Source organism: Bubalus bubalis, chromosome 9, assembly GCF_019923935.1.
Source record: "Bubalus bubalis isolate 160015118507 breed Murrah chromosome 9, NDDB_SH_1, whole genome shotgun sequence".
In the NCBI taxonomy this organism is placed as follows: domain Eukaryota; kingdom Metazoa; phylum Chordata; class Mammalia; order Artiodactyla; family Bovidae; genus Bubalus; species Bubalus bubalis.
Genome location: NC_059165.1, coordinates 7,804,981 through 7,832,479, shown reverse-complemented (window position 1 = coordinate 7,832,479; position 27,499 = coordinate 7,804,981). Strand labels below are relative to the sequence as shown.

Genomic DNA, 27,499 nt, shown 5'->3' with positions numbered 1-27,499 from the left:
TTGTCATCTCTGTTAGAAACTATCATCTACATCCTTTGCCTCACTAGCCATGCTGTAGTGAAAAAGGCCTTTGAGAAGAGTACATTACAGATCAGAAGTTTATGATATAAGCAAAATCAAGTGGGAATTTAATGGTTACTTTAACATGGATAGCAAACAGGTTGTAACCCATGTGTTTCCTGCTTCTCCCATCCTCTGCCTTTACCAACCATTTGTATTTCACACGGGCCCTGTCCTCCCACTCTCACTACTCAGTTGTCAAAATCCCACTCAATGCTGAAGACCTAATTCAAATGCAGCTTTGTTTCCAAAGTTTTCCCTAATACCTCTCCTGCTTCTCCAAATGAAGGAACAGTATTCTATTTTCTGTTTTCCTGTAACACTTTGCTTGACTCTTATAACACAAGAGTAAGTTATAGTTGATTAGTTGTTTGCTACTTACAAAGTCTCTTATCTGTCTTTTAAGAATAGCCTTAGTATCCTCCTAGTATCCTGGTGACTGCAGCCATGAAATTAAAAGACGCTTACTCCTTGGAAGGAAGGTTATGACCAACCTAGACAGCATATTAAAAAGTAGAGACATTACTTTGCCAACAAAGTTCCATCTAATCAAGGCTGTGGTTTTTCCAGTGGTCATGTATGGATGTGAGAGTTGGACTGTAAAGAAAACTGAGAGCCGAAGAATTGATGCTTTTGAACTGTGGTGTTGGAGAAGACCCTTGAGAGTCCCTTGGACTGCAAGGAGATCCAACCGATCCATCCTAAAGGACATCGGTCCTGAGTGTTCATTGGAAGGACTGATGTTGAAGCTGAAACCCCAATACTTTGACCACCTGATGCAAAGAACAGACTCATTGGAAAATACCCTGATGCTGGCAAAAACTACCACACAATAGCACTCATCTCACAGGCTGGTAAAGTAATGCTCCAAGCCAGGCTATAGCAGTACACGAACCGTGAACTTCCAGATCTTCAAGCTGGTTTTAGAAAAGGCAGAGGAACCAGAGATCAAATTGCCAACATCTGTTGGGTCATCAAAAAAGCAAAAGAGTTCCAGAAAAACATGTATTTCTGCTTTACTGACAATGCCAAAGCCTTTGTCTGTGTGGATCACAATAAACTGTGGAAAATTCTGAAAGAGATGGGAATACCAGACCACCTGACCTGCCTCTTGAGAAATCTGCATTCAGGTCAGGAAGCAACAGTTAGAACTGGACATGGAACAGGAGACTGGTTCCAAATAGGAAAAGGAGTATGTCAAGGCTGTATATTGTCACCCTGCTTATTTAACTTATATGCAGAGTACATCATGAGAAATGCTGTGCTGGAATCAAGATTGCTGGGAGAAATATTAATAACCTCAGGCATGCAGATGACACAACCCTTATGGCAGAAAGTGAAGAAGAACTAAAGAGCCTCTTGATGAAAGTGAAAGTGGAGAGTGAAAAAGTTGGCTTAAAGCTCAACATTCAGAAAACGAAGATCATGGCATTTGATCTCATCACTTCATGGCAAATAGATGCAGAAACAGTGGCAGACTTTATTTTTCTGGGCTCCAAAATCACTGCAGATGGTGACTGCAGCAATGAAATTAAAAGATGCTTACTCCTTGGAAGGAAAGTTATGACCAACCTAGACAGAATGTTAAAAGGCAGAGACATTACTTTGCCAACAAAGGTCCGTCTAGTCAAGGCTATGGTTTTTCCAGTGGTCATGTATGGATGTGAGAGGTGGACTATAAAGACAGCTGAGCACCGAAGAATTTATACTTTTGAGCTGTGGTGTTGGAAAAGACTCTTGAGAGTCCCTTGGACTGCAAGGAGATTCAACCAGTCCATTCTGAAGGAGATCAGACCTGAATGTTCATTGGAAGGATTGATGTTGAAGCTGAAACGCCAATACTTTGGCCACCTGATGCGAAGAGCTGACTCATTTGAAAAGACCCTGACACTGGGAAAGATTGAAGGCTGGAGGAGAAGGGGACAACAGAGGATGAGATGGCTGAATGGCATCACTGACTCAATGGACATAGGTTTGGATGGACTCCGGGAGTTGGTGATGGACAGGGAGGCCTGGTGTGCTTCGGTCCTTGGGGTTACAAAGAGTCAGACAAGCCTTAGTGGCTGAACTGAACTGAACTTAAATATCCTCCCTAGGTGGGCCAGGGAGGAGGGGACTTGCTTACTGCTTGATCCTTAACAGCATTTCAACAAGAAAAAAATGCTGGAGAACCTAAATAAACATTGCCATTTCTGTGTGACTTCCTTCTCATCCTCATGTAGTCATTTAATTATGTTTTATTGGTGTGGAAATAGCAAATAGCTGATTTGCATTTTTAGCATGTGCTTTGTACATCAGCAGAAGAATATTTTAGAGAAAATTTATTGATGGAAAGTTTGAAAAATAGTACAAGTAGTCATTTTGGGAAAAAAAAATCCATCTCTAGAATAATTCTTCATATCAAATTTATAATTATTTGTGAATAGCATATGTATAAGAGTGCAAGTGAGGGTTGGGGATGAGACCTTTTATGCTTCTAAAACTACTAACTCCTCCCTGATTTCCGTTCACGGATTCGCAAGCGTCCATTTAGTTTATCTCACCGTCAGACCACTCACTCTCTCTCCTGTTTGATTTTCGTGTGGGTTTTCTCCCTCTGCACCGTGAACAAAATAAATGACTTTATTCAGTGAATCCTTGTCCTGTGACATGGCGTTTATTTCCATGTGTTAATCTTTACAGCTGGCTTTGTCCAATGCCAGGGTGCCGGGCGGTTAGATGTAGTTTGGTTCTCTAGCATAGAACTGAAGTGGCCCTGTTGCTGAGGCAGACACGTGGAATGACCTGGTACAGAACTTGTGGGTGTTCTCGCAGGGAGGCAAGTCCTTCAAGGGTGTACCATCTTCTCTCTAGTGTAGGCCCTGCGCTTGCTATTTGAATCTTGCCACACAGCAGTTATTCTTTTAAACATATTGATATTTACCATAACTCTTGTATTTTTGAGAAAGACTGACAAATATTTCTGTCTTCTATAGTATGTTTAGTTATAATTTTAGTAGGGAAAATACCTTAAATAATTTAATTTGGGATACACAGAAACTAAATGAGTAGGGACAGAGTTTGAAAGGAAAGTGGAGAGCTGCTATATTGGGTCTTTATTCTTTACGAAGTTGACTGTTGACATGTGTGTGAGAGAGAATGTGTTAGGATCCCCTGGTGCCTATTAAGGGCTTTCTAAGTAACAACCTGACTTCACTGGTCACTGAGTGCTCAGGGTGGATAGATGGCTAAAGCTCAGATTCAAATGCTACTCCTGCCTGAGGCCCTGGTGTTTTGAAATACTGAGATAGTTTGTAAATTCACTGAATGCAAGGGAGGGAGAAAGTGACTGCTATTCACCAATTAAAATCTTTCCTCCCAGTGGGGAAATCAATCCTGTACTTTAGTCAATGGGGGCAATAAAACTCTAGGACAGCAACCAGCTGTGGTGGCCGAAGGAAATGCAACGAGAATTTAGAGGCAGTAGCCATGCTTGGCTAAAACAGGGGAGGAAAATGGGCTCAAATTGGCATTGGTGTTTGCTCAAGGGCATGTATACTCCATCCTTGGCATAAACGGATAGAATCGAAATAGACCACATGGGGCAAGGAGCTGACTTGAAAAATCAGTTCAGACAGATGGGTTGCCTCCTAGAGATGTGAAGGAGCTTTCTGTGGTCACATCCCAAGGGTGGACAGAATGCAAGTCAGTCCTCACGTTGCTGGCAGTGACTGATAAAGAAAGGAGTGACTGATAAAGGAGATGGCTGTTGGAGTAATGAAACGGGCATATTATGGGTGAGTGGTGGCCAGTGGACTGGGAACATTGTGAACTGAATGCAAAGTGCAATAGAATGAATAACCAAGGCAGTGATTATAACTGAGTGAGATTAAATTGGAAAGTTTTCAGGGACAGTGACTAAAGCATCACATTGCCCACTGGGCTAGAAGAGAGCATAAGTGTAAATTCATTGAGCAAATGTAGGCTAGAACATCTTTGATCACAACATCTGTATTTCAGAAATGGTCTTTATGGACAATTACATCTTTTGTGGATGCTTCTCCATTATTGGTGATAGAAAGAATTCTTTCCCTGTTCATTAGCGGAAAAAAAAAAAGCAACCCAGGAGTATTGCAATAGTGAATTGACTCTGGAATTTTTCCAATGTCCAGTTTCCCTTTTTGCTGGAACTCTGCCTTATGGAAATGGGAGCTGTGATTTATCCCTGCCATGGAACGTGATGGCTCTAGGTCCTCCATTGGAACTGAGCAATCTCTGATGGTCTTGTCTCAGTCTCAGTGTGCTTGCCCATGGATTGGTAGGTCTTTCTGGGTCAGCAGTAGGAAAAAAGCAATCCCAGAAATTCCTCCTTTTAAAATGGTATTCTTAGGAAAATCCAATGTTTTCAGTATTTTACATCAAAGGCCAGTGCAAGAATAGCTCACAGGATTGCAGCCTTGAAGAAGCATGGGGCTGAAGCTTCAGAGGCCCCCGGCTTACTTTGAGTCCTTTTTTGTAAGGCTCTGAATAAGCCGTACACAGGGAACATCACAGTGGTAACGGTGGCTTAGTGATCACAATTTCCTACTTTGTATTTTTGAAAAGTTTTACTTCTCAAAGGACCGAGATCAGTAAGGCCTTTAGATCAGACTTGAGCAGAGTTTTTGAAACTTCATTTAACCACAGAAATTGAAAGTTGTCAATGACAGTGGTATGTGCATTATCTCAAAATGAATTGTTTCACATGTTGCACGTTGGAGGAGAAAAATAGTTTTCTCTATACCCATTTAGGTTCTTGACTGAGACACACCCTCCCTCTGTAAGACAGAATAAAATAAATGCTTTAGGAGGCTAAAGATTAGTGATCACCAGTTGCTTTTCCCTCAGGCATATGGAACAGAAGTGAATTACTGCCCTTCCCTGGATCTGAGTGCTGAAAATTTATCAGGCCAAGGACACATTCCAGGAATTCCAGACAGAGGGTATAGGTCTAGGTTAATGGAGCGACATGTTTACTGAAAACAAGACCGAAGTCTCAGAGTCCTAAACTGACTGCCTAGCAATTTCTACCTCAACCCCTTAGGCTGTAGTCGGCCAGGCTCCTCTGTCCATGGGATTTCCCAGGCAAGAAAGCTGGAGTGGGTAGCCATTTCCTTCTCTAGGAGGTCTTCATGATTCAGGGATTGAACCTGTTTCTCCTGCATTGCAGGCAGATTCTTTACCACTGAGCTACTGGGGAAGCCAGTACTTTATACATATTTATTGATAAAAACATCCATGTGTAAATAGACTCACACAGATTATCCACATCATCTACCTTTAATATTAAAGGGGAACAGAATTTGCCTTCCCTTAATAGACATGTTTGGAATACGAATTATCTTGAGCTCATTATTTTTAGGAAGCTGCAGACCCAGGGGAATTCTGGAAGCTGAAGGGAAGTTACCTTTCTATAAGAGGAATTCACGTTTATTAGGAATCTCTATTTGTCAGGGTGTCTCCCTTGCAGTTCCAGGAAGAGGCAGATAGCCGAAACTCATTATCACTGGAGCAGGCAACTGGCTTAAATCTGTGTAACAACCATACCTTTGTTTGCTGTGCTTTTCTTCATAGCCTCCTGTAACGGGCTCCCCACCTCACAAAATCTCTTTTGTCTTTAACTGGAGATGGTATGTAAGGTGGTGGCTTCAGCCTTTTGGAAGAGTTACTCACTTTTCCTGGGTGTCTCCCATGTGCATTGGAGATATACATACTATTAAGTTTCTGTTAGTTTTTCTCCTGTTATTTCAAGGGGTTTCTTAACCGAGAATCTAGAAGGGTAGAGGAAAAATTATTTTTCCCTTTTCCTGCATATAATCTTTCATTCATTCCATTCAAAATTCAAAGCCCAGCTCTCCTTCGCATCTTCCTTCCCTCTCTCTTCCCCTTCCTTCCTTCCTTTCTTTTATCACCCCCATTGCCTTGCTTTCCTTACTTAGGTTGAAAATAGAATAATAATGAAAATAACCTTATCAATAAAAATAATCCTTTTTTTTTTTTTTTTACTGCCCTTCATTTTGCTTGTTTCTTCTTTACGTGTACCTCTGCAAACAGGCTTGTGCTCAGGAGGCTTGTAACTGTGAAGCAGGTTGCATCAGGAGTCACATAGTTGACTATGATCATCTGTTCCTTCTTACTTATTTCTTAGGCTTCTAAGCATCATGGTCGTACCTGAAAACTGGGTTTGCCTCTTAGTGGGTGTGGAGCCAAAAGATACAATCAAGTCAAAGAGCAAGAGAAGAACCAATTTATTACTTGCAGCAAGTAACGGTGAACACCGTTGATAGATCTTTCCTAAAGCAATGTTTCCCCAAACAGCAAAACTGCTAAGTTTTAAGCTAAGGGTATATGCATATTTATTAGGTGGCTTAAACAGAGGAGAATTCGGCAGTAGAACTGGGGCAGAGGTTGACAGAGTTCACACTCTAGTTAAAGTCATAAGGATTAGAAAAGGTCGACAATAAACAGTCTACAATCTTAGGTTCCAGTTGATCTGGTGGTTGAGTATTCCAAGAGTCTGAATTCTGTGAAATAGCTCAAGAATGTCCTTCAGGCTGATCTTCACTATAGAAACAGAACTGGGAGTCTTTATAACTAATTTATTATCTTTGTTATTATTAAATTATCTCCTTAGCCTGATAATAACTGTTTTTATCTTCTTTTGGCAGATCATAAACCACGGGGACCTATTCTTCTGCAAGGGCAAGCACTGTGGCCAGGTTTAATTACCTATTTATTTATTGGCTGTGCTGTGTGGCATGTGAGCTCTTAGTTCCCTGACCAGGGATCAAACCTGTGCCCCTTTGCAGTGGAAGCCCAGAGTCCTAATCTCTGGGCTGCCAGAGAATTACTTGTGGCCAGATTTAGATCACAGAATGGCTTAGACCTAAAATGGCTCCTTTTATGTTAAAAAAGTTATGTCTGGTCCTCTTCCTCTGGGGTCTCCTTACCTTATCTGCTTACAGTGGCAAAAAAATAAAAAGAAAACCTGATATGTAATTTATTCCCTTCCTTGGACATAAAGCCCCTGTTGCAGTAACACAGATTTGATTGTCTCTAAATCATTCAAGATTACTGGATGTGAAAATTGTTTCCAAATTTTATTTTGTGTTTTAATTTCCTTTAATTTTTTTGACATGCATGCTGTTAAAAAAATTTGTATAACTGCACAAATACATACACATAAATGTTTATTTTCCTTTCTTATTTACTTAAGTTCTTGCCCTTTCTGAAATCAATTATATAAGTCCTTATTTTTCTGATAGTGCTTTTTATTCCCTTCACCTCAGATTCATCTGAGATTTGTATTGCAGTAGGCTTATAGTGGGGCTTCCTTGGTGGCTCAGGGTACAGAATACGCCTGCAAAGGAGAAGATGCAGGAGACATGGTTTCCATCCCTGGATTGGGAAGATCCTTTGGAGGAGGGCATGGCAACCCACTTCAGTGTTCTTGCCTGGAGAATTCCATGGACAGAGGAGCCTGGTGGGCTACAGTCCATAGGGTCTCAAGTAGTCGGATACAACTGAAGAGACAGCAGGCATGCACACGTGCTCTGTAGTGGGGCTTACCGGGGGCACAGTGGTAAGCAAAGAATCCACTTCTCAGTGCAGGAGATGCGAGACATGGATTCCATCCCTGGGTCGGGGAGACACCCTCGAGTGGGAAATGGCAACCCACTCCAGTATTCTTGCCTGGGAAATTTCATGGGCGGCGGAGCCTCATGGGCCATGGTGTTGCTGAGTCAGACACCACCGAGTACACACACAGACTGCAGATGCTATATTCTGCAAACAAGAATTTTTTTTTTATAAATAATTAAATGTTCCTACCTTATCTTGAATAATTTATCACTTTATTATTGGTCTCCATGGTCCTTTGTATCACATATTAAATTCTTTTTTATACAAAGATCTGTTTCAGGAATAGCTTTTTTTTAATGTATGTAAATTTTCCTGCCAATATAACATTTTCTTATAAATGTAGATTTCTAATTGTAAGGGAGGATAATTTATACCCTTAAAATGCATCTCTGGCATATTAATTGTTTTAAGCTGGTTATTTTTCTAAGAAATAGCAGGCAGGGGGAAACTCTGAAAACCAAGTAGGGATGTTACCTTTTTTTTAAGAGAGATTTATCTTTATAAGGGAAATTTCCATTTGCTAAGGTGTCAGCTTCCCTGGTGACTCAGACTAAAGAATTTGCCTACAGTGCAGGAGTCCTGGGTCCTCTGGAGAAGAATAGTTACCCTCTCCAGTATTCTTGCCTAGAGAATTTCATGGACAGAGGAGCCTGGCTACAGTCCATGGGGTTGCAAAGAATTGACATGACTGAGCAACTAACGCACACTTCTTTAAACTAATAGAAGAAGATGACCAAATCTCTAGAAACTCTTAACAATGGAGAAGACAATGGCTTAATTATGCATAACAATCTTATCCTTGTTCACTGTGCTTTTCCTGGTAACCTCTCATAACCACTTTTGATTTTAGCTGTGGATGGTATAAAAGTGAGGGCTTCTGTCATTTCAGTGAGTCACTTGGTTTTCCTTGTTCTTTCCTGTGTATACGTATTATCAGGCTTTTGTTTGATTTCCTTCTGTTAGTTTTTCTCAAATCAGTTTAATCCTTAGACTAACCAGATGAACCTAGAAGGGTAGAGGACCTTTCCTTCCTGCCTGACATAATATATGTCTTAGTATTTAACACAACAAATTTTTCTCTATTATTTTTCTTTATCAAAAATATATTACCTGTTAGATATGTTAACTCTTGTAAACTTGAGTCATTCTTCTAACTTCAGAAATTATCCATCTGAGTTTTGTTGGCGTGGCATTAAACTTAGATATTAGTTTGGAAGAATCTGCATTTTTATGTAAATCATCTTCATGATTTATAGAAATGGAATGGCTCATGATTTACTCAAATCTTAATATTTTATATGTTTTTCATAAATATATGAAATACTTAAATTGTGTTTCCTATATGATTGCATTTTTTAAGTTATAGTTTATAGTTTAGCAGAGCAGAATTTGCCACCCTGCAATATGTCACTTTTGCATATTTTTTTATTAAATTTATTTATTTTTAATTGAAGTATTACTGCTTTACAGTATTTGGCATATTGTTTTAAGCTGGTTATTTTCTGAGAAATAGACATGGAAGGGCTCTAAAAACCATATAGCAGTTGCCCTTTTGTAAGAGACATTTGTAAGGGGAATCTCCATTTGTAAGGTTTTTCCTTCTCTATACCTGGAAGTGGAGGATGACCAAAACTCTAGAAACATCTGTGGAGAAGGTAGTAACTCAAACCTGCGTGCCTCATAGTCACCTTGCTCACCGTGCTTTCCCGGCATCACCCTTAACTGACGCTCTCCACCCTCAAGTCCGCTTCTGTCTCTGGCTAAGTTGTGGTCTCTAAGACGTTGTCCTTTTGATGAGTTCCTTAGTTTTCTTGTATCTCTCCTGGGTGTTCACGCAAGTTCGTGTGCCTGACGCACAGTGAGGCCCAACAAATGAAACGGAGTTTGGAGCAGAGAAAGGTTTATTGCAAGGCCATGCAAGGAGATGAGGTGATGCATTGCCCTCAAAAGCTCGAGCCCGCCCCCCTCAAAGGGTTACAGCAAAGCATTTAAAAAAGCCAGATGAAGGAGGGGGCCCACAGGGAATGTGATCAGACCGTGCACAGTTCTCTGATTGGCTGATGATGAAGGAAGAGGATGGTGTCACAAGGGATAACTACATAGGTCCTTAGACTCCAGGAGGCCTGGGGCTATGTGCTCATGGTCATCAAGTAGGAAACTTCTTCCATTTGGGGGAGGGGAGGTTTATATCTGCAAAACAACTCACGAAATTTGTATCCAATACTGTTATCTAGGGGCTTCCCAGGTGGTGCTACTGATAAAGAACCCACCTGCTGCTGCTGCTAAGTCGCATCAGTCGTGTCCGACTCTATGCGACCCCATAGATGGCAACCCACCAGGCTCCCCCATCCCTGGGATTCTCCAGGGAGGAACACTGGAGTGGGTTGCCATTTTCTTCTCCAATGCATGAAAGTGAAAAGTGAAAGTGAAGTCTCTCAGTCTTGTCCGACTCTGACCCCATGGACTGCAGCCTACCAGGCTCCTCCGCCCATGGGATTTGCCAGGCAAGAGTACTGGAGTGGGTTGAAAGAACCCACCTACCAATGCAGAAAGCATGAGGGATGCAGATTTGATCCCTGGGTTGGGAAGATCCCCTGGAGGAGGGCATGGCAACCCACTCCAGTGTTCTTGCCTGGAGAATCCCCATGGACAGAGGAGCCTGGTGGGCTACGATTCAGAGGGTTGCAAAGAGTTGGACATGACTGAAGTGACTTAGCATGCACACACTGTTATCTAGGTACTTCAGAGAGAAGCTAAAACAGGGGATATGGGGGAACCTGTCCACGGAAGGCCCCATAGGTCCTGCTGGGTTACATGTGTATGCTTCTTATTCAATTTTTATTTGATTTTCTTCTGTTAATTTGCCTTACATCAGTTTAATTCTTAGACCAACCAGGAAAACCTAGACAGGAAGAGGAAAATTGTTTTCCTCCGACAGTGATAACTAATTATTTGCTTTTACTACTTTTCTTATAAGGCTACCCTGCTTAACTTAATTATTGATTATAGTTAATTTGGGCTTCCCTGGTAGCTCAGCGGTAAAAAATCACCTGCAGAAAATGTGAGTTCGATCCCTGGGTCGGGAAGATCCCCTGCAGGAGGGCATGGCAACCCACTCCAGTATTCTTGCCTGGAGAATCCCTTGGACAGAGGAGCCTGGTGGGCTACAGTCCATAGGGTCGCATGTTGGACACAACTGAAGCAATTTAGCATGCACACATAATTAATTTTCTGCTATGTTTTAACGATGTTACCAATAAAGAATAATGCCAATGAGAATATTTGTTTCCTCCTTTCCAATTGCTATATTTTTCTTTCTGTGCTACAGATTTATGTATAACACTCAGAAAAATGTTAAATAGTATTGGGAAAGCAGTATTCTAGTCTCCTTAATAAAACTTTTAGAATTTAACTGCCAAAAATACTGTTTTTGATACATAATGGTGAATTTCTCATTTCTTAAAATATGTATAAGAAATAAGTATTGATTATCACGTGCTTTTGAAGTGTATCAAAATTGTAAAAAGTGTTCTCTTATTTGAATACATTTCTGTTAAAAGAGATTTCCTATGATTATAAAATTTTTGTATTCCTAAATTAAAACCAACTTGATCATGATAGATGCACTGTTGAGTTTAATTTGCTTATGTCTTATTTATAAATATTCATGTCTCCATTCATAAGTGAATTTCCTCTAAGCCTATTTTCATGTATCAATATGTAATATTAATCAAATTGAGGGTAAATTTAAAACTGACTCGTAAGTGAGCATAGAACACTGGCGCATTTCAGACTCCTCCTGTGCCTTTCTCTGCTAGGCATCTGACTGTGCTCATCTCAAGGTAGAATAGCTTTGAAAAGTCACACGTTTGCACAATATCTTTCCTGTTGTTCCTTTGTTCTTTCAGTTGTACCTAACTAATTGACTTGCAAGGTTTTTCCCCCCAATTCCTCCCACTGGTAACATTAAGGTAAATGAGGCTCTTCAAAGTTAGAATCAGGGACTTGATAGTAATGGTGTACATCCTGGAACGTCCAAGAGCAAGGCCAAAGACTGCTAAGAAACATAACATCAAAAACTTCCTCCCACCACCCCTTTGGTTAATGTCTGTTCTGATTAGAAAGGAATAGGGAGGGATGATGAAACTTTGACATCTGTACCCTGGTGCTGAATTGGATCTCAGAGACAGAATTTTGGGTGAAAAGAATAACTTTATTGCTTTGCCAGGCAAAGGGGCACATGGTGGGCTAGTGCCCTCAAAAACTCTATGTCCCAACCCACGGATTTCGTGAGAAGTTCCGTAACAGTGGTTCAAGGGCAGGGGTGCTGATAAGGGTTGGGACGTGTGCAGGGCCTTCACTGCTTTCCTCTGGCCTCGGGTGGTCTCTAGGTGAGCTTCTCTGGTCCTCAAGATTATCAGATTGTGACCCTCTCTGAAACGAAGAATGCTTCATCAAGTGGTTAACATCTTCCATTTGTGGGGGTTTAGTACTGTAGAAGAGCTCAAAGACATTGTCCTGTGTATCCCTTGAGAAGGGGCCAGGACCTTACCCCAAGGCTGCACTGGTATTTTTTGACTGCTGCATCCTTTTCCCTATATTACCTCTTTTCCCCAGTCAACAACTTTTTGAACCTATCCTTTGGACTTCCCTGGTGGCTCAGATGGGAAAGCGTCTGTCTACAATGCGGGAGACCTGGGTTCAATCCCTGGGTCAGGAAGATCCCCTGGAGAAGGAAATGGCAATCCACTCCAGTACTATTGTCTGGAAAATCCCATGGACAGAGGAGCCTGGTAGGCTACAGTCCGTGGGGTCGCAAAGAGTCGGACATGACTGAGCGACTTCACTTTCACTTTTCACTTTCTTTGGAACCTAGGAAAGGTCATGGAGGCCGAAGCCTATTTGCTAAAAACTAGAAACAGGACAGAAAAAGGCTTCTGTGCCCAAGAGCCCCACCGGGTCCTCGTTGGTTTCAGGAGGGAACCAGGAAAAAGGCGATATTGCTGCTAACAAAATCTTAAGGGAAGGTATTCCTTCGAGAATGGGTTTGGATGAGGACACTAATTTTCACAAGGAAGTGACATCAGACCATCAACAAACTCTCGTAAGATTCTTCCATCCAAAGTGGCTCTTTCCTGTGCCTTTAATGTGTTTATACCAGTTATCTGTTCCTTGAGGATGTGGAAGAAGTTTCTGATAAAATTTTCTGAGACTGAGGGAGAGTTCAGGGCAAACTGAACTCTCTAAGATGTGCTGCTCTGGCATGTGGATTATTTAGAGCTGAAAAGAAGCAGGACATAAAAGACTCAGGAAGAACCTTTGAACTTTACCCTCACCGCCTAAAAAAAACTTAGGGTAGAAAACCTGCTCCAGGAAGGAGTTATCACTGTGGATAACTATATTAAAGCATCGAACTGAGTGTGTTAAACAGGGATGGACCTAGCAACGCCCATTTGATCAAAGTCCTCTCTGCGTTCTAGCGTCTCTAGGTGGCCCAGCAAGCATCTGTTTATGAAACATTAGTTATTTTCATCTTTCTGTGGATTACTGTATTTCCCTTTGAAGTCACAGACCACTACCTTCTTCTTCTTAGTCCAGAATAGTATATATAACCTCATCTTGCCTTACTATCTTTGAGATTCTTCATGTTTATGTAGATTCCCCAAATCTAAAAAATAAATTTATTTTTCTCTTGTTAATCCACTTTGTGTCACTTTAATTGCCAGCTAAGAGGGAAGAGGGGCAAATTGTGATTTTTTTTTTTTACCACAATTATTTTTTTTTTCCCTATAACTTTTGGTTTCTTCAGGTTTTCTCCTTCTATTTGAACTAAATATAACTATTCCCCCCCCCCTTTTTTTTTCTGCCATTGGGGTGGTGTCATCTGTGTATCTAAAGTTATTGATATTTCTCCCTCCAATCTTGATTCCAGCTTGTGCTTCATCCAGCATTTTGCATGATGTACTCTGCATATAAATTAAACAAGCAGGGTGACAATATACAGCCTTGACATACTCCTTTCCCGATTTGGAACCAGTCTGTTGTTCCATGTCCAGTTCTAACTGTTGCTTCTTGACCTGCATACAGATTTCTCAGGACACAGGTAAGGTGGTCTAGTATTCCCGTTTCTTGAAGAATTTTCCGCAGTTTGTTGTGATCCACACAGTCAAAGGCTTTGAAGTAGTTAATAACGTAGAAGTAGATGTTTTTCTGGAATACTCTTGCATTTCTATGAGCCAAAAATAGAGCCTCTTGATGAAAGTGAAAGAAGAGAGTAAAAAAGTTGGCTTAAAACTCAACATTCAGAAAATGAAGATCATAGCATCTGGTTCCATCACTTCATGGCAAATAGATGGGGAAACAATAGAAACAGTGAGAGACTTTATTTTCTTGGGCTCCAAAATCACTGCAGATGGTGACTGCAGCCATAAAATTAAAAGATGCTTGGTCCTTGGAAGAAAAGCTATGACCAACCTAGACAGCATATTAAAAAGCAGAGACATTACTTTGTCAACAAAGGTCCGTCTAGTCAAAGCTATGGTTTTTCGAGTAGTTGTGTGTGGATGTGAGAGTTGGACTATAAAGAAAGCTGAGCACCGAAGAATTGATGCTTTTGAACTGTGGTATTGGAGAAGACTCTTGAGAGTCCCTTGGACAGCAAGGAGATCTAACCAGTCCATCTTAAAGGAAATCATCCTGACTATTCTTTGAAAAGACTGAAGCTGAAACTCCAATACTTTGGCCCCTGATGTGAAGAACTGACTCATTGGAAAAGACCCTGATGCTGGGAGGAATTGGGGGCAGGAGGAGAAGGGGATGGCAGAGGATAAGATGGTTGGATGGCATCACAGACTTGATGGACTTGAGTTTGAGCAAGCTCTGGGAGTTGGTGATGGACAAGGAAGCCTGGCATGCTGCAGTCCATGGGGGTCGCAAAAGTCGGACATGACTGAGTGGCTGCATTGGACTCAACTGAACTGAACTGAAATATTTCCCCAGAAAAGAGTGCCTCTCATTGATGCTTTCACATTTATCATTGTAGAATTTTTCATACATAATTAAAAAATCTTCTTGGTTTTTGCTTGCATAGGTCCTTTGAGAATTAATCATTAATTTGGTAAATCATTTCAGGTGGCTCCCTTTGGGCTGTTTTTCTACTCTGAAGGTTTTGTTGAGATTTTTTTCCGTTAATTTCTAATTACAACGTTGGAATTAAGTTCTTTTTGTGATTTTTCTTGTGCTATATATGGCAGTTATAATTTGGTACCCTTTTTATCTCGCTTGAATTTCTGTGTCTGGCCGCTGTGTGGGCACGTATCTTTTCTTCATTCTGAGTTCTAAATTTGCCCTTAGCTGTGAGCTGTCTGTGTTTTATGACATGCTGATCTACGAGCTATGTCTCTCCTTTGTCTGTTGCTATAAACAAACCTGAGCTGACTAGGAGTATTTCTCTAGTGAATCAGTAGTCTGCTTAACATTCTACAGTTTCCAGCACGACAGAATAAGAGACTCATAAATACCCTGGTTGTCTCGCCTCATCCTCGACTTTCAGGAAATCATATTTAATTTCATATCTTTACTTGGGAATGAAACTTTGGAGGTCTTCTGAGAAGGCTGAAAACAATTTCACTGAAAAATGGTGAGATTCTTTGTATTAGCCAGTAATGCACGTGAAACATGTCTGTTTGTCTTCTACTTTTCGATGTTCTTAATATGTACCTTTATTGGATATGAGATTTAATTCCCTCTGTCTCCCTAGTGCATACGGTAAATGATTAAGAACCAGTGATTTCATGAATTTTGGAAAGAGATCATCTGGAAATGAGAACTATTTTTTTCTTTAATGTAATGATTGTCTTAAGCTGCCTTTCCCCCTTATTATCAAAGGCATGGATCCACCAAGGGGCTCATCTCTCTCTTCCAAAAGAGCTTTTCTCTCCCAACTGGTGATTAAAACCTGATTGATTGCTTCCTCTTGAATGGTTCTTTAGTTTACATGTGTAGACATTTTCTCTCTCAGTTTAATGTATTTAAAATAACCCTACTCATTGTTACACTTTTATTTTTTTGATATACTTCTTCAGTGACTGAAGTAATTTTTATCCAAATTTAAATTTATGAATTCTACCAAGATACAAGCTACGTGACAGCAGTGGCTTGCTTATCTTTGTTGTTGTTCAGTTGCTAAGTCAGTTATGTCTGATTCTTTGCAACCCCGTGAACTGCAGCACACGTAGCTTCCCTGTCCTTCACTGTCTCCTTAAGTTTGCTCAAACTGACATCCATTGAATCAGTGATGCCATCCAACCATCTCATCCTCTGTTGCCCCCTTCTCCTCTTGCTCTCAATCTTTCCCAGCATCAGGTGGGAAGTGAGTCAGCCAATGAGTCAGCTCTTCACACCAGGTGGCCAAAGTATTGGAGCTTCAGCTTCAGTACCAGTCCTTCCAATGACTATTCAGGGTTGATTTCCTTTAGGATGGACTGGTTTGATCTCTTTTCTGTCCAAGAGACTCTCAAGAGTCTTCTCCAACACCACAGTTAGAAAGCATCAATTCTTTGGTGCTCAGCCTTCTTTATGGTCCAACTCTCACATCCATACATGACTACTAGAAAAACCATAGGTTTGATTATACAGGCTTTTGTCAGCAAAGTAATGTCTCTGCTTTTTAATATGCTATTTAGGTTTGTTATCCCTATTTCAAGGAGCAAGCATCATCTAATTGTGTGGCTTCAGTCACCGTCTGCATTGATTTTTGAGCCCAAGAAAATGAAATCTGTCACTGTTTCCATTGTTTCCCCATCTGTTTGCCATGAAGTGATGGGACTGGATGCCATGATCTTTGTCTTTTGAATGTTGAGTTTTAAGCCAGCTTTTTCACTCACCTCTTTCACCTTCATCAAGAGACTCTTTAGTTCCATTTAGCATTCTGCCATTAAAGTGGTATCATCTGCATATCTGAGGTTGTGGACCTGATCCACCACCCAGAAGTCAGTCTGCCCTGGGGCCTATCCACTGCCAGCTCCATGCTGGGAACTGGGGCCTCTGTCACTACCTGTGTCTCTGGGGAGATCTTTGCAAAGCTGCTTCCCAGGCCACCAACACCTCTTCAGGCTGCCATGGCCCAATATTGTTTATCTTACTTACCATATCTCTGTTGCCTAGACGTGCCCAGCAATCAGGAGTAAATATTTCCAAATTTTCTGACGTACTTGCCCTTTTTATTGGTATGTATTACTATTGGGCTTCTCTGGTGGCTGAGAGGGTAAAGAGTCTGCTGTAATGCAGGAGACCCAGGTTCGATACCTGGGTCGGGAAGATCCCCTGGAGAAGGAAATGGCAACCCACTCCAGTACTCTTGCCTGGAAAATCTCATGGATGGAGGAGCCTGGTAGGCTCCATGGGGTCGCAAAGAGTCAGACATGACTGAGGGACTTCTCTTTCCTTTCCTTTTCCTTACTATTTATATTTTAAATTGAACAGTCACACTTATATGTATGTAAAGCTATAAGCTACCTTAAATGTTTTAAAAAACATAGCAGAGTATCTATAAATAATAAATAAAAAGCCAACCAACATAATGTAATTGCAGATAAAGTTTGAATTTTCTTTTCTTAAATTATGTTGTTACTTAAATGATGTCAAGAGAGAGGGGAGATAGATACTCACATGAGCATGTGAATTGGTGTAATTTTTTAAAGGGAGATTTGGTAGTATATATAGCCCAGTATATCGAGCTTCCCTGGTAGCTCAGCTGGTAAAGAATCTGCCTGCAATGCAGGAGACCCTGGTTCAACTCCTGGGTTAGGAAGATCTCCTGGAGAAGGGATAGGCTACCCACTCCAGTATTCATGGACTTCCTTGTGGCTCAGACAGTAAAGAATTTGCCTTCCCATCTCTGGGTTCAGAAGATGCCCTGAAGGAGGGCATGACAGCCTACTCCAGTATTCTTGCCTAGAGAATCCCCATGACAGAGGAATCTGGCTGGTTACAGTCCATGGGTTCACAAAGAGTCAGACATGACTGAGCAACAAAGCACAGCACAGTATACAACAGTGACATCTTGTCATCAATGTGAGAAATTCCTCGAGTCATGCCAGTGTACAAAGGTTTTTATAAATGAATATGTATTTCAGTTTGATTTTAGTAACAAACAAAATACAGAAAAGTGATCCCCCTAACCCCATGGACTATACAGTCCATTGAATTCCCCAGGCCATAATAGTGGAGTGGGTAGCCTTTCCCTTCTCCAGCTGATCTTCCCAACCCAGGAATCAAACCATGGTCTCCTGCATTGCAGGCAGATTCTTTACCAGCTGAGCTACCAGGGAAGCCCTTAGTAACAAACAAAATAAAGAACAGTCCCCCTCCCAAAAATCTGGAGAAAAAAATCTGATGATTAAGATCCAGTGAAAATGATCGTGGGCTATCATATGATATAATACTATGCACTTGTTTAAAAGGTTTTTGTTTTCATAGGTATGTAAGAATAGTTTACTAACAGCAGTACCAAAGTAGCTATATTCTGTGTTTTAAAATGATCAAGACTCAGTTTGTCAGAAATATAAGCCCATTGAAAATACATGAAGAGTGTGATGACTTCACTTTGGATGAGTGTATCACAGAATTGCAGATGATCTGCAGGTGAGGATCTCAGAAATCATCCAGTGCAGTGGATGGGAGCTTGACTCAGGGGCTGTAGACAGGGCTGATGTCTAGCTCCGACCTTTGCTCACTATTGCCTTAGGGTTGTTACTCAAGTTCTTTGAGTCCCACTTTTCTAACCTATAAATTAAATCTAATAAGAATAGTTCACGTGCGTTAAGTATTTATTGTATGATTGGATACCTTTTCTGATTTAAACCCCACACTGCTAAGCCCATAAGGAAAGTAATATTATTTCTATCTTACAGTTGAAGAAACCAAGACACTGACAAATTAAGTAACTTGCTCAAATTATATGATTAAGGAAGTACTAGCCTTGACATTCCAAACCCAGCAGACTGATTCTGCTTCCTAACCACTAAACCAGCACTCCATACTGCTTCTTGTCCGTGTTAATAGCTTGGTTTTCTAGAAAAATGAGTAGTGTAACTGACTATCATAGCAGAAAACCTGACATTCTGTTAGTCACTCAGTCGTGTCTGACTGTTTGTGACCCCATGGACTATAGCCTGCCAGGCTTCTTTGTCCATGGAATTCTCCAGGCAAGAACACTGGAGTGGGTAGCATTTCTTCTCCAACGGATCTTCTCAACCCAGGGATCAAATCCGGGTCTCCCAAATTGCAGGCAGGTTCTTTACCTTCCGAGCCACCAAGAAAGGCCAGTAAGGTCTCACTAAATGTAGTTATTATTTTCCTTTCCCAGGGATTATTATACTATATTTCACTGCTAGAGAGCAGTCAACATCCAGGCTTCTGTTTAAAATATTGGACTTGGCCTCGGATTCCTTTAAACGTATGGTTGAAAATAAAATTGTACACAACAAGAAGGCTGCGAAAGTAAAGTTGAAAACAAGGATTTACATGTTATGACTGAAGGAAAAATTTGACACCCAGGCAGGTAAGCTTTCTCCCATAATTAACCAGGTGAAGACAGAGCTTTTCCTTCCTTCCTTCCTCCCCTCCCTCCTTCCTTCCTTTCCTTTTTTCTTTCCTCCTTATCCTTTTCCCTTCCTTCTTCTTTCTTTCTTTCAGCATATAGGGATGTTAGGATGGTATATACCCACAACAAGGGTATATGCTACCTTTAACATTAAAATTAAAACACCTAAGTTTATGAACTGTTATTGAAGCTGCTGCAAGTTTGGTGAACCAGTAAAAATAACAACATGATTTTGATTTTGAGCTTGGTCATAGATAGCTGGAGGGGTTTCCTGATGACTCAGATGATAAAGAATCTGCCTCCAAAGCAGGAGACCTGGGTTCCATTCCTAGGTCAGAAAGATCCCCTGGAGAAGGCAGTGGCAACCCACTCCAGTATTCTTGCCTGGAGAATTCCATGGACAGAGGAGCCTGGCGGGCTACAGTCCATGGGGTCACAAAGAGTCAGACATGACTGAGTGACTAACACTTATAGACAGCTGGAGGTGAAGATCTGAGTGTAGAGAAACATCACTATATGGCTGCCAACTAGATAACTGTACATCTATGATGAAGCTGAGTGCCCAGTAAGCTAAGATGCAATCCTGGTAGTCAGGGGTGGGAGATAGAACAAATCCCGAACTAGAAATGCACAGTTTAGAGACGGTTACACATTGACGGTAAACTTAAAGTTGATGGTGGCATGTGAGACGGCAGTGTGTTATGGTTATCATACCTCATGACTAAAGGAGGTTAGCAGAGCTGTCTTGCACTGGTTTAAGGATGGAACATCGTAACTACTGGGGATAGAGTTTCTAACAGCCCTATGCTAACATAAGCTATTATGTAATAAAAAGTAACTCTGAGAACCCATGCTCGTTCTTAAACTTTGCCCAGTAGGAGAGGTGAATGACTTCTTGGAGTCCTTCAAAAATGCCTTAAGAATTCTCCAGCATGCAGGAGAGTGGTCAGTGGTCAGAACATGGGGTAGTTAACATGGTGACTCTCACATGGTCAGTGCTGGACCGGAGCAATCGGACTTTATGTTCTGATTCTTATGAAGCAGATGGATGATTGTGCACAACTTCGTGTGACGGTGTGGTAAGCCTAAATGATGTTTTATTTCAGTTTGGTCCTCTCAGTCTTCAAAACCTTGATATTGTATTATTCCTTTGCCCATGGTTTTCCATTATTTTACTTTTTTGTAATGTTAATACTACTTATGCTTCAGTTCAGTTCAGTTCAGTCTCTCAGTCGTGTCCGACTCTTTGCGACCCCATGAATTGCAGCACGCCAGGCTGCCTTGTCCATCACCAAATCCTGGAGTTCACTCAGACTCATGTCCATCGAGTCAGTGATGCCATCCAGCCATCTCATCCTCTGCTGTCCCCTTTTCCTCCTTCCCCCAATCCCTCCCAGCATCAGAGTCTTTTCCAATGAGTCAACTCTTCACATAAGGTGGCCAAAGTACTGGAGGTGCAGCTTTAGCATCATTCCTTCCAAAGAAATCCCAGGGCTGATCTCCTTCAGAATGGACTGGTTGGATCTCTTTACAGTCCAAGGGACTCTCAAGAGTCTTTTCCAACACCACAGTTCAAAATCATCAATTCTTTGGCGCTCAGCTTTCTTCACAGTCTAACTCTCACATCCATACATGGCCACTGGAAAAACCATAGCCTTGACTAGACGGACCTTTGTTGGCAAAGTAATGTCTCTGGTTTTGAATATGCTATCTAGGTTGGTCATAACTTTCCTTCTAAGGAGTAAGCGTCTTTTAATTTCATGGCTGCAATCACCATCTGCAGTGATTTTGGAGCCGCCCAAAATAAAGTCTGACGCTGTTTCCACTGTTTCCCCATCTATTTCCCATGAAGTGATGGGACCAGATGCCATGATCTTCGTTTTCTGAATGTTGACCTGTAAGCCAACTTTTCCACTCTCCTCTTTCACTTTCATCAAGAGGCTTTTGAGTGCCTCTTCACTTTCTGCCATAAGGGTGGTGTCATCTGCATATCTGAGGTTATTGATATTTCTCCCGGCAATCTTGATTCCAGCTTGTGCTTCTTCCAGTCCAGCGTTTCTCATGATGTACTCTGCATATAAGTTAAATAAGCAGGGTGACAATATACAGCCTTGACATACTCCTACTTATGCTTAGATGTGTATTTTCAGCAAATTGTTAACTGTAAATTATATATATTTCCTTTGAATCTTTGTAGGATGCATTTTGAGTTTTTTAGGTATATTTTGGTTGTTGTTAAATCATTGTCAAAAGTATTACCAAACTGTCAAACCAATTTGTACTTAAAAAAATTCCAACAAAAAATAAAAAACACAGAAAAACCAAGGTAGTAATAGTTGTTTGTTTTAGTAGAAAAAGTTTTAAAATACCTGATTTGTAATTGAATATTTTAATGCAGTTTAGAACACTAATTAGCTTAGTCTGTGGGCTGTTGCTCAGGTATCAAGAGTAAATGTTTCCAAACACCAGGATAAAATAAAATATTGCATATTTGCATTAGAATTCATTTTATTATAGGCTTAATTTCTGTGCAACTTCTTTTTTTCAGAAAGGCATAATAATTTGCTTAGCTGATGATGGAAGGCTTGCTGTGCTTGTTTTCCTTATGTGACTTAATTTTTGAGTTGTGTAGGAAAACAGTAAAGCTTTAATATATCTATTTCAGCTTTTTAAAATTGAAATAACATAAAAATAGTTTCCTAAATATTACAAGATTCAGTCTCTTCCAAGCACAGGTGGGTTATCAGACTTTTACAGTAGATTCTTTTGTTCCTGAGGTTTCTAATGAAGACTGGACAAAGTCTCCTTTACCCAGGTGAGGCTGAATGCTATTTCTAAATAAAACATCTGCTTCCTAGTGCCTAAGGGTCCAAAGGTCTAAAGGTATCATGTTAACTGATGAAAAGTATAGAAGAATTAAAGCTAAAAGCTATGCAAATGCAGCAGGATGCCTCTTGTTTGAAGTAAAACTAATATATTAAACAATTAGCGAACACGAATAGAATCCTCTCCCAAATTAAATGTTTACCTAAATTTTAGTATCAACCATGTTGACATCATGAAGAGCTGTCAAGAGAGCTGACATTCTTAGAAGACAGATCTTCACCTGTAACCTTTAAAGAAAGCTGCTTTGTGAAAGCCCCGAAGGCAGAGTGGTCAGACTGGCATTTGTATAGTGTGGTGGGAGATGTTAAAATAGCAACGCACAGAACCCTTTCAAGCAATTTTTATGTCATAGAGAGACTTTTGGAAAGAAATCTATAAGTAGTCATTTGTCACCGCTTATGTAAAGTGGAATAATTTCAGACTTTTTTTTTTCCCCCCAGATCAGAAAGTGCTATACCCAAAGTGAATAATAAATCAAATTTGAATCTTTTCGTCTTGATATATACATCTCTGAGGATATTATTTTCAGAGCTAACATTTATTTCTTCATTCTCCGTAGAACTGAAGTCCAATTTTATAACTTTGCAAATTTTTTTCAATCACTTTCTTTGGTGTAACAATTACAAGTGCAACATATTTGTAATAAAACTGTCAACCACGGTTCAATTCAAGATGTATCATGGGGAAGTCAGACTTCTGAAGGGGGAAACATGTCTGGTACTTTTCTTTGAGAAACAGTAAAGGTGGACTCTCGGGATGCTTAAGAATCAAATAGTAATTTCTCCCACATCAAGGAAGTTTGGAATCCAACTTTTTATAATTCTAAAACAAAATCTGAGGGTACTTCTAAACTGTTGTCTCCCCCTTTTAGAGCCAACATTAGTGTGCAACTTCTTTTCCTAACTGTTGTCTACCCTGAAAAAAAATATTAGTTACTGCATGCTGGAGAAAGCAGTATTTAACCCTAAATCAGTTGTGGTTTTCTCATCAGTGGGCCTTTTGAGATCATTGTGATTCTTATGGTTATTTTTGTATGTGTGTTTGTGAAATATAAAAATGAGCCTATCTCCCCACCATCCAAAATATGTCTGGAAGATTTGTAAGTCCTCTATTTTTATATACTTAATAATTCTGAATATGCACTATAATTATTTACTGAGACTGCCCTCTTGAGCTTATACATCAGAGGTTTAACCTTGTTGGGGTCCTGGATAGGCCAACCCAAAGTATTTCTCAATGGCATATTGATTGTTGTGAATTAAAATTACTTAAGGAACAGTGGGTGCAAGAGGAACACTTTTGATTCTTCTCTGTCTTCCTAAAAGCAGCAAATAAATCCCTTATATTTAAAGTTTCCTCCCACACGAGGTACAAGGGTGCCCTATGGCCAGAGAGTGGGAATTTGGGCTGAGAAATCTGTACATGCAAAATCACCTTGTTACTTCTGTAATTTACTATCCAAAGCCCAAGCTCTGTTTTGGGTCTTCAGGAATTATTAATTAATTAATTATTTTCACTTGAAGCCCAAGTTATTTTGTCTTGTTAATTGTTCACGAATTTTTTCTTTGTCCAGAAGTATAAATGCTGCCCACTCTGCCATGTCTTCTGTTCTATTTCTGTGCGATCTTTGTGTGCATGCATTAAACTTCGTTTCTTTATTGCCTTTCAATCTTTCTTGTGTCAGTTTTATTATTATTCCAGCCACAAGGTCTCTAGATAGGTAGAGGGAAATTCCCACCTGCCCCACCCCTGCCCATCAATCTCATTGCCCAAGTTTTTGATTTTGTTTATGGGAGTCAAGATTTCCATGATCCATAAGTAAATGTTTGATGATCTGTAGTGTTCATCTTGTTCAATGCTTTCATCCCAGTAACACTTTATAATGTAATTTGAGGAGATATTGTCTCAGAGGTTTCAGTTTTCTAAGAGTCAACATTTTATAAGAGGAAAGCAGTCTGAAATTACTGATGATCCTTTTCTACGTAAGCCAGCAAAATATTGTACTTGAATACCCTTAAGGTTAAAAAAAATTATGAAGAATTTCGGATACAGTAATTTAATAATGCATATTGGCTAGGGTTGCAATCATTGTTTACTTAATATATGGATAAAGGTTTACTGTTTGAATGCTGTCTCTTAAAACAAGCTTATATTTATAATTTTCACATTTATGTCTTCTCTTAATTACATTTTAATTCCTAGAAGGGTAAAGGTCTTATTTTCTGCATGCTTGAATAATTCTTAAAACAGGTTTTGTTTTTTTTTTTTTTAATGTAGTAGGCATTCAATTGCCAAAGTAAAGCTCTGCTTCTCTAGTGATTCTGAAGGTTAACTAAGTCATAGTGTGGGTATTTTGGTAGGGTATTTGGAATTCCAGAGTTTAAATGTCAGGATAGTATGAGATTAATTGTAATGACCTCATGCCTTCTGAAGCAGCCAGGTGGTGGTGACCCCATGTAGAGATTTCCCTGGTTGAAAAATCTGTCCATGGAGTAGAAGTTTAATTACTGATTCTTCTTTGCCACTTTGATCAGTCTAAACCTCTGACTTACATGTAATTTGTTATGAAGATATATTATCTAGGAAGTTTCACAGATTCATCTTTAAAGAACTGAACTTTTTAGTATATGATTCTGTCGATTATCTTCTTATGTTGGAAATCAGCAGTATATTAGTGCTAAAAAAATAGCGTGAACATTATTTTATATTGAAATCCTTTAAGAATCATATTGCGACTTCTTTTAAGTGAAAAGTATGAAAAATACTGTGTTTTCTATTTCTAACTAATGTTTTATTAAAGGAAATTTATTTATTGATCTTAAGTCTTTAGTTCCAATAAGGGATTCTGTTTCCTAATAGCAACATAATGCTTTGAAACATACATTAAATCACCTTATGTATTTCCACAACTAGCTTGTTCAACATCAAAAATAAATCATTACATATTAGGAAATTCTTTCTCCTCCAAGGTTGGAATAATGTAGAATGTCATCTCATTCTGAGATAATGGTGACAGAACTCTGATCCTTTTAGTTTTCTTGGCAGAAGGAAAAAATCTATTCTGGAGTTTACACATTAGTGAAGTTACTTTTCTGAGATAGGATTATGTAACAAAGAACAGCCTTTACTTGAGATATTTTAGGCAATGCCTTCTTCTTACAAGTAAGAAATAGACACGTGTGTGTGTGTGTGTGTGCATGCATGGGCATTACTTTAGAAAGTATGTATGGAAACTGTGGCAAACTTTTAATTCACTGAGTTACTTGATTGGTGAAGTTCATTATGACCATCCTGTGTAAGAGAGAGTGATTGTTCATAACTGACTTGGAGATGGCCATATCCTTTTTGGGGGCATGGGAATTAAATATGAAACTTAGTGAGAACCAACTGGTCTGATATGCTTTGATGTTTTGTATTCTAGATCTCAGTCTTTCAAACCATAAACCTTTGATCTGATCACTATTTCTGGTATATCTGGACATACTTCAGGCATTTAGTTGCATTTCAATAATTCTAATTATTGCAAACAGTGCTGTTTTCCTCCAAAAGAGGGGTACTTAGCCAAGAGCAATTTGTTTGGTCAACACAATGCTTTGTTAGAAAATAAATATTCCTAGTTCCAGGGTTTTTTCAGGCTTAAAAAAAATTTGTATTTCATATTCTTCCTTTAATTATTTACTTTTATCTTATACTCATTTTGATACTGAAATGTTGTGGTTCTGAAATATACAAATGGACTAATTGGAAAAATTTATTGGAAAAAGAGTAGATGCAAATATTTCATATTAAGAAAAATATCCTGAAGAATGTGACTTGTGTGTGTGTATGTGCATAGAAGGTGGTAACATGGCTGGATGGCATCACCGACTCGATGGACGTGAGTCTGAGTGAACTCCGGGAGTTGGTGATGGACAGGGAGGCCTGGCATGCTGCGATTCATGGGGTCGCAGAGTCAGACACGACTGAGCGACTGAACTGAACTGAACTGAAGTTAGAGGAGTTATGGTTGTTGGTTGTAGACTTTCGTACTTCCTTGCGCAGGGGCCATGCTAATGTTCTCTGTATCATTCCAGTTTGTGCATAGGTGCTGCTGAAGCTAGCTGCTTATCTGTAATTCTTGATTTCTCTTGAAGGAGCCTATCTTGTTTTCGTAAAGTGAACTCTGCTTCCATTTCTTATGTCTCAAGAAAAAGAGGGTCTAGTTCTAAACTTTGTAAGATATGTAAAATGAGAGTTGAAAGACAGAACTGGGCCTAAGAAAGAGACTGAAAAATACCACAGGAAAAATGCCAGTGGGCAGGTTACACAGATGTGAGCACATGTGCGTATATGTCCATGTACCCACACATACACACAGAGTTTTCTTTTCTCAGTTACTATTCTGATCACATATTAAACGAAACAGGTGCTTTGAGGAAAAGACTTGACTAATAACACTGAAATGCCCTATAAATATTCACAATGGGCTGCAAGCTAGGTGCTGGTCCATTCCGCCTAGTATTTTATTCCCCCTGTGACTCCTTTTCAGTGCAAGGAAAAAGATACTTGACTGAACAGACAGGATCAGCATGATACAGGTTCTGGTAAGAGATGCATAAAAGAGTGTTGCCTTGAGAACAAAGTCATACCTCATTGCAATTTCAAAATATTTTTAAACATTCTGTAATTTTGGTCAGTGTGTGGTTTCATATTTGCAGTTATAAAGCATTATATTTATGCATAATTTGGAGACTCAACATTTAATGAGACTGTGGCTTATCTTAAGACATCGACAGCATTGTAGAAAGCGTATGTGTGTGAAAGCTTATGTGTGTGTAGGGAGCAAGCACATTTAAGGGATGGGTTTCTGAAGACCTAGCATAGTTTAAAATTATCATAATTCAAGAGAATTTCTTAGAAGAATAAATATAAGTAGTGGATGCCTCCTTCAAATGCACATATATTCACGTTTCTAGCATATTTTAAAAATCATTTTTCTTTTCTCAGAATTTTTTCTAAGATATTTGCTGTGATATAATATTAACATTATGGACAATCAGGATGGTTCAGTCATAGTTTATATCAGTTAGAGTCCATTTGGAAGGCAAAATCCACTGAGTGATTTGAACAAGGAAAGCTGTAATAAAGAATTAGCCATGACAAGGGACTATAGTTACTAAGAGTTGGCTAATAGAAAATTCTAAAGAATATAGGATCAGATGATGTAAAGAGGAACCCCTATCCCTAGGGGTGAGATAAAGCACCCAAAGAGGAACTGCCTCTTCAAAGCTGAGATGCAGGTCTTAAAAG

General features: G+C 39.8%; 1 long non-coding RNA gene and 1 other non-coding gene across 5 annotated transcripts in view; one reads left to right on the top strand and one right to left on the bottom strand.

Moving 5' to 3' along the window:
- LOC112586804 overlaps positions 1-27,499 on the top strand; it is a 234,802-nt gene that overhangs the window by 10,561 nt on the left and 196,742 nt on the right. For 3 of the 4 annotated variants that reach the window (XR_006641362.1, XR_006641364.1, XR_006641361.1), the window contains exons 1-2: positions 18,135-18,363; positions 19,088-19,282. This is a non-coding gene — a long non-coding RNA (uncharacterized LOC112586804). Of the gene's footprint in view, positions 1-18,134; positions 18,364-19,087; positions 19,283-27,499 lie in introns of those variants that run through there. The other variant, XR_006641363.1, reaches the window with a different exon arrangement.
- LOC112587152 lies at positions 26,206-26,309 on the bottom strand. The gene has a single exon (XR_003111682.1). It is a non-coding gene; the product is annotated as a U6 spliceosomal RNA (small nuclear RNA).